This window comes from Marmota marmota, unplaced genomic scaffold (assembly GCF_001458135.2).
Source record: "Marmota marmota marmota unplaced genomic scaffold, marMar, whole genome shotgun sequence".
Lineage (NCBI taxonomy): Eukaryota > Metazoa > Chordata > Mammalia > Rodentia > Sciuridae > Marmota > Marmota marmota.
The window spans coordinates 14,674,000-14,681,753 of record NW_025999960.1 but is presented as its reverse complement, the minus strand read 5'-3'; the positions used below and the strand labels follow the sequence as shown (position 1 = coordinate 14,681,753).

The 7,754-nt window shown below is 37.6% G+C and overlaps 1 non-coding gene and 1 pseudogene across 1 annotated transcript; both read right to left on the bottom strand.

The window, feature by feature from the left end:
• Positions 1–7,754, bottom strand: part of LOC107148720 — a 12,451-nt pseudogene continuing 4,697 nt past the window's right edge.
• Positions 3,708–3,808, bottom strand: LOC125616705. The gene has a single exon (XR_007347449.1). It is a non-coding gene; the product is annotated as a small nucleolar RNA U13 (small nucleolar RNA).

Below are 7,754 nucleotides of genomic sequence, written 5' to 3'. Positions count from 1 at the left end.
TTAGCGGTAATGGTGGAGCTGGAGAGTATCGTGCCTTCTCAGAGCTGCATGGCAAGAACTACCAATAGTGTGGTGGAACTTGTGGCCCTTTCCAAGGCCATGACTCTTATGGCCTGCAGATGTTAGGCTGGGCATCTCCCTGTGCTTGTGGGCTAGTGTGGTGATCCATTGCATGTCAGGATTTCTTCTGATAGCTTTATGGAGTGGATCAATGAGGATAACCTCAAAAAATTTGTATGTGGAATCTTCACCAACCCAATAAGAATTCAGGACTCTCAGAGCCCCACACTGGTGTTTGGCTCCCTCCTCAGCAACAGACTGAAGGCTTCAAGAAAACTTTAGCTGGTTAACACCATGATGGACAGGCTTGCCATAAAGTGGCACCCTTAGGAACTGTGTGTTTGCGGCCACCAGGGCGCACAGGAATCCTGTATATGATATAACCTTGCTTGACCTGTATCCCAGTCTGCACGCTTTATCTGGCCGAGTGGGGTAGGGAGCCCTGTGGGGCGCAGAGAGCTTGTGGTACTGCCAGCAGCAGACCCTCAGAAGAAAGCGCATTACATCTGACTGCTCCTTCCTCCATAGTTCCTAGATGTACTTGTATGCCCTGGTCTTGGCTTACTCGATGGCTGCCACCAGACCGAAAGGCTGTACATTTTTTTCCACATAGGTTTAATTGTCATGTATACAATTTGAATCCCAATATTTTACCTAATATTTTATTATAAACATTTTATATATCTATTTAAAATCATCATAGAATATTCATTATGTAAATGTAGCACAATTTGCCAATTTTTTTTTTCACTGAAGCCTTGAGTTGAGAAGGACCCTAAACCATATATATTCTAACCTTCCACTAAGCTAGGAGGTAATTTATTCTGTTTTAATCTATGTTCACTCATAAGAAGACATTATCTTTTGGGGTATCCTATTCGTTCAACAAATAAACATCAATATTAGGCATTATTGATGTGTAAGATGTGGGATCTCTCTGGAGATTAACTATGGTACAGTATTGAATATGTAATAACTATAACAAAAGAGCTACATAGTTTATTGAAATTACAAAGAAGGGAGTAAAAATTTTAATGGAGAGAGTGAGATATGTTCTAGACTTTAGAGGGTAGTCAAGGTTTTAGAAAGTTGAAAATCAGGGAAAAGGTCTTCAACTTCCTCCGATGACCAGCCCTCCTGCTGAGAACAACTACAAAATAGACCAAATATATAAAATATCTGTTTTTAGCTATTGAAAAACGCAACAGAATTGTAATCCCTTAGAAAAGGGAAGCTATTGGGATGAACTCTACTATCATGTCAGTTTTCTGCCTTGACATGCTTTCTAGATCTTGGTTCTAGGAGGGACAGAGCATGATTGTTTTGCTGAACTGAAGAGAGCAATCAGTTTGTGAAGGCAGAGACGGCTTGAGTTTGTAGGGCAGAGGAAAAGGGAGTTATGCAGAGAAGGAGTTCTAGAACCTGAATAAGGAGGAATTCCTATGAAACTTTGAATATTACTAGGAGCTGTAAGTTAGGAAACTACTGGAATTCGTAGAGAATAGGAGAGACTTGAATTCCAACAAACTACAGTCAAGAAATCTCATGGAAAATCTGAAGCATTCAGTAAGTACCTCAGAAAGGCCACACCTCAGGAATAGCGATTAATTATCCTAAGAATAAAGGATGATCTGAATCTGTCCTAACAAAGCTTAGATATAAATATTCAACTGAAACCTCAAGTATATTAACTGTCTATAAATACAAAGCCAAAACTCTTTAAAGGAAGTTAACAAAATCCAGACACTCAACAGCAGAACATCTATCATACCCATCATTAAATAAAACAAATACAAAGAAGTAGATGAATGTGACCATTCACTAGGGCAAAATAGAGCAACAAAGGACAACAGCAAGTGGCAGAAGAGGAAACTCTGGGCCTTCTTTCCTCCCCCAAAACATGGATTTAATACTACGTAAACCAATTACCATTGTGAAAAATCCAGAAACCAGTTAAGAGGTTCGTGTACCAAATGTTATCTCGAAGCCAAACCATCAAAGTCTAGTAAGAAAATTTCCAGCATTCACTTACCAGAGTCTTTTTAACTAAGGTGGCACAGCAGGATCAGGAGAAAACGACTAGCTCCTCACTTTTTCCTGGAAGGCGAAAGGAATGAAATGTACTTCCAACATTCTGAATTTTTGGGGTGCTGCTGTGGGCTTGGTTTCTGTATTGCCTAAACTCAGCATTGACAGGAACAGGGCTTCGATTGTGGATGATTAAGAACAAAGGCAATCAATGTGGTTTGGTCCGGCACCAGTCTTGCAGTCATCATAGACTGACACTAGGTGGAACTCCAGTACAGCAACTTTCCTCTCTCTTTTGTGGGCATTGGGGATTGAGCCCAGGGCCTTACACATGCCAGGCAAGTGCTCTATCACTGAGCTGTAACCCCAGCACCAGTACAACAATTTTCTATACCACCAAGAAGCTCCAGTATCACAGACAGATACAAAGAAGATCTCCTAAGTAAAAACAAGCGAATCTCTCCAATTAGGAGATATCATATATGAACTCAGAAAACATGAATCCTCAGAAAAGGCTTGAAGGGGATCGAAATTCTCTAATGGGGCTGCATGGAGAAAGTCCTCCTGTATAAAAGCAGACATCAAAAACTAGGAAAAGTAATTGGTTTTCAAATGCTAGTCTCAACAATAAACAATAATATACAAAGAAACAGTGAAACAGCATATTTAAAGGAACACATTAAGTCTCTAAAAACTGACTTTAAAGAAGGGACAATATATGAATGAATGTGAAATACAATACAAATATAGAATTGAGCATAAAATGTTAGTGTGATTTTTAATCAAATGTTATAAACTGAACATCTATTTAACAAGTACTCAGACCAATAAATAGAATGCAACTAGACTGCCAGAAGGCCCCTTCCTGACTGCATCCCTCTTCATTCCCAGATATAATTACTATCCTCACTTATATGGTAATTATCTTCCTTACATATCTTTTTTTTTTTTTTTTACAAATATTGGTTTTTTTAAATTTATTTATTTTTTTTGAGAGAGAGAGAGAAAGAGAGAGAGAGAGAGAGAGAACTTCTTAATATTTATTTTTTAGTTTTCCGCAGACACAACATCTTTGTTTGTATGTGGTGCTGAGGATCGAACCCGGGCTGCATGCATGCCAGGCCAGCGTGCTACCACTTGAGCCACATCCCCAGCCCTTCCTTACATATCTTTACAATTTACAACTTAGCTATGCATGCATGCAAATGTAACTTGTCTTCCTTGCTTTCTATCCAAAATTGAGTCTCTCTGTGTGCCTTCTTTTTTGAATTGAATTATTTTGTTCAAAATTATTTATGACCTGAATCTTCACAGCTTTTTCATTTTTGGTGCTGTATTCTATAGTGAGACTTGTACCACAATTTATTGATTTTTGGTGGGGGTGGATACTGTGGATTGAACTCAGGGGCACTTGATGACTGAGCCACATCCCTAGCCCTATTTTGTATTTTATTTAGAAACAGGGTCTCATTGAGTTGCTTAGTGCCTCGCTGTTGCTGAGGCTGGCTTTGAACACGAGATCCTTGTCTCAGCCTCCTGAGCTGCTGGGATTACAGTTATATGTCACCATGACTGGCTTGATTTAACTCTTTAAAAATTTTTTTATGAATATTACTTTACAACAGATGGGTGATGTGCTGATGTAACAAGATTTGATGGAGGCACATCTCATACAGTGTTGTGAAAACCCAGTCACCACCCTTATGAACCACAAAAAGATCTGCCCATTATACTTCCTTTTTCCCTCTTTTTTTTTTTTTTTTGGTACTGAGTATTGAACCTATAGTACTTTACCACTGAGTTAAGTCCCCAGTCCTTTTTTATTTTTTATTTTGAGACAGGGTCTCACCAAGTTGCTGAGGGTCTTGCTAAGTAGCTGAGGCTAGCTTTGAATTGTACCTGCCTCAACCTCCTGAGTCGCTGAGATTACAGGCATGTACGACTATGCCCTGATATCTATTACACTCTTAATACACATTGGGTCATTAATATTTTGGGGGATTGCCAACATCATAGGCATGAAAAGTTTTTTTCTTTTTTATTGATGCATTATAATTATAAAACAGTGGTATTCATTGTGATACATTTGTACATAGGCATAATATTGTTTGAACAATTTCACTGCTCATTATCTCCCCTTTACCTTCACTTCTCTCTTTTCAATCCTCCAAATTCCTATTTACTCTACTGGTCTATGTTTATTCGATAAGTATCCTGGGACATGTGCATGAATTTCTTTAGTTTGCAAATGTAGGAGTGAAACTTCTAGGTCCTACAACTTTCTTTTTATTTTATTTTATTTTGAGAGAGAGAGAGAGAGAGAGAGAGAGAGAGAGAGAGAAATTTTTTTTTAATATTTATTTTTTAGTTTTTGGTGGACACAACATTTTTGTTTGAGCCACATCCCCATCCCACAACTTTCATATTTATTTTACTTTACTTTTTACTTTTAGCCATGAATCTATCTGCAATTGATCTGTGTTTATATTGTAATGAAGAGCTCATATTTCTTTATTTTCCCTGTATGATTATTATATTGCCTAGAACAATTTATTGAAAAATCTGTTCTTTCCCTGTTGCTCTTCAATGTTACTTTAATCATAAATCTAGGTCTATAAATGTGTAGGTATGTTTCTGGTTATTCTGTTATGTTCCATTGGTCTATTATTAATTTATATATTTGCATTAATAACAATATATTAATTAAGATTGTTTCATATTAAGTCTTGATATCTGGTAGAACAAGAAATCTTACCTAGTTCTTTGATGGTATTCTAGGCTATTCTTGGCTTACGTATTTCCATTTAATTTTATAAATACATGGTCACGTTGCATTAAAAAGATGTTGAAATTTTAACTGTGATTGCTTTGAATCTGTAGCTCAGTTTGGGGATAATTTGCATCTTTACAATGTTAACTCTTCCCAGACAGTAATGTAATATGTATCTCATTATTTTGTATATCTCAATGGGGGGTCATAGAAGGTTTATGTATCTTTCACTGTGGGCATTCATGTAGTTTAAAATTGTGATGATTAAGTAATTGGTAATTCTTTAAAATTTTATTCTTTAACTGTTGGTATATAGAAATAAAATTGATTTTTGTATATTGATTTTATACCCAGCAACCTTGCCAAACTTTCTCCTTCTACTTTCTCTTTGCCTTCCTCTTTCTTTCCTCTTCCTTCTGTCCTCCTCCTTTTTTCACTGAGGATAGAACCCAGGGCTGGCCTCATGCATGGTAGACAAATGCTCTACCACTGGACTATATCGCCAGTCCTTTTTATTTTTTATTTTGAGACAGGAGCTCCCTAAGTTATCCAGGCTGGCCTCGAACTTGTGATCCTTCTGCCTCAGTCTTGCAATTAGCTGTGATTACAGTTGTGCACCACCACACCCAACTTAAGCTTTATAATTAATTTCAATAGTTTGTCTATTGGAATTCTAGATTTTATGTATACACTCATTTAAGAATAGAGTCAGTTTTTTCCCTCCTTAATTTCATAGTGTTTATCCTTTCCTTGCCTAACTTCATTTCCTTGGAGCTCTGGTACAATGCTGATAAAATGGGATATATCAGTCATTTTGGTGTTCATAATTTTAAAGGGAAGCTTTTCAAGATTTTATCAGTATGTAGATGTTTGCTGTAGGTGTTTGTAAATACTGCTCATCTGGTTGGAGATGTTTCATTTTATTCTATGTTTGTTAGTAGTTGTTCTTAAAAATAATGAATGGATGTTGAATTTTATAAAACACATTTTTTAAAATGACTTGGGTAGTCATGTAATTTCTACCCTTTTTCTTTCAATGAATTAAATTATAACGACTGATTTTTTTTCCATTTTGGGAAGAAAAAAAAGTTTTCTCTCTCTCTTCTGTCTCACATAGTCACTCAACATAACACTACAGACACTGAACCCAATTCTGATACTACTGAGGTAGGGTAAATAGGCAGTCAGAGCAGGAAAGGATGGTGAGGGGTTGATAAGGAGGATGGATCTCCGGATCACAATTTGAGGTATGCTCCGCCTTTTGAGGAATGCTCCAGTGTGTCAAGCAACGTTTATTTCCCAAAAGGGACATAAGATTCCATTTGCACAAAAAAACAATTATGCAACTCAGCCTGAGCCTATTAAAATCTCAAGAGGTCATTTGACTTCCCCTCAAGTGACTTTAAAGGAGAGACCAAGGTGGCAATCTTGCCCCTTCCATGTACCACGCTGAGAGTCCAAAGCTTCTCTCTTCCACTCTCCTTTTAATAAAACTCCTGTCTCTTTCTTACCTGTTGTTCTGTGGTGTTAATTCATTAATTCTGCGGAACACGGACTGAATCCCAATTTCTGCTGGTAATACTGTCTACCTGGAGATAGCACAGATTGTTGAGGTTGAGGACTCAGTTGCATGAGTTTTCTCTGCTCCCATTTTATTATTATTATTATTATTTTTTGGTACTGGGTATTGAACCCAGGGACGCTTTTTCACTGAGTCACATCTCTAATCCTTTTTATTTTCTTAAGAAATTTGAGAAAGTTGCTTAGGGCCTGGATAGATTGCTAAGGCTGGCCTTGAACTTGCAATTTTCCTTCTTCAGAGTCTCTGGGATTCCAGGTATGTGCCATCCCGCCTGGCTCCCAGTCCCCATTTTAGATGGCAATCACAAGTAGTATGCCATCACCTACATTTCTGTACCTTGTCTCTGTTTCTCTGTTTCAAATATCTAACTCCAAAAAGTAGACATTTTTGTTACTATTTTTCCTTACAGGTCATTTCCCCTGGGGAACAGACTTCAAACTCGAGATTGGTGTGCAAGTTTACTAGTGTCAAAGACAAAAATTATAAAAAGTTTAGCTATAGATCTAGTTGGATTTTATTTATGATGTGAGAAACAGGGCAGCTTTTGTTTTATAAAAAAGGAGAACTCCCCTGGGCAATGGCAGAAAATCGGGTTGTAAAGATGAAACCAAGGAAGTAGCATGATGGAAAAAACAATTGGTTATTGTTATGGTTTAGATTTGAGGTGTCCCCCAAAAGCTCATGTGTGAAACAATGCAAGAAGGTTCAAAGGAGAAATGATTGGGTCTTATCCCAATCAGTGAATTAATCCCCTGATAGAGATTAATTCAGTGGTAACTGAGGGCAGGTGGGGTGTGGCTGGAGGAAGTGGGAATTGGGGGCATGACTTTGGGGCATATATTTGTATCTGGGGAGTGGAGATCCCTCTCTCTCTGCTTACTGATTATCATGTGATTTGCTTTCCTCTGCCACACTCTTCCACCATGATGTTTTGCTTCACCAGGAGTGGAGCCGGCCTTCTATGGACTAAAACCTTTGAATATATCTTTCCTTTTTTTACATTTGTTTTGATTAGGTCTTTCAGTCTCAGCAGTAAAAAAGCTGACTAAAACAATTACCATCATTTTACTTCATATTACTTTTTTGGAGAGAGAACTTCCTCAGTATTCTGATGTGGGCAGACTGGAATCTTCTGTTTTCAGGAAAAACTAGTCTGTTCTTGGATCTATCTCCTTCCTGAAAGTTTCAATTTGATTATGTGGCATTTTGGTTTGATATGGTCTGTTGGGGCCTCGAGCAGGAACTTAGTTTAGAAAAGGTCTCCCATAATTTTTGTTTAACACTGGAAAATGCTATTGGAATCAAAGACAGTGG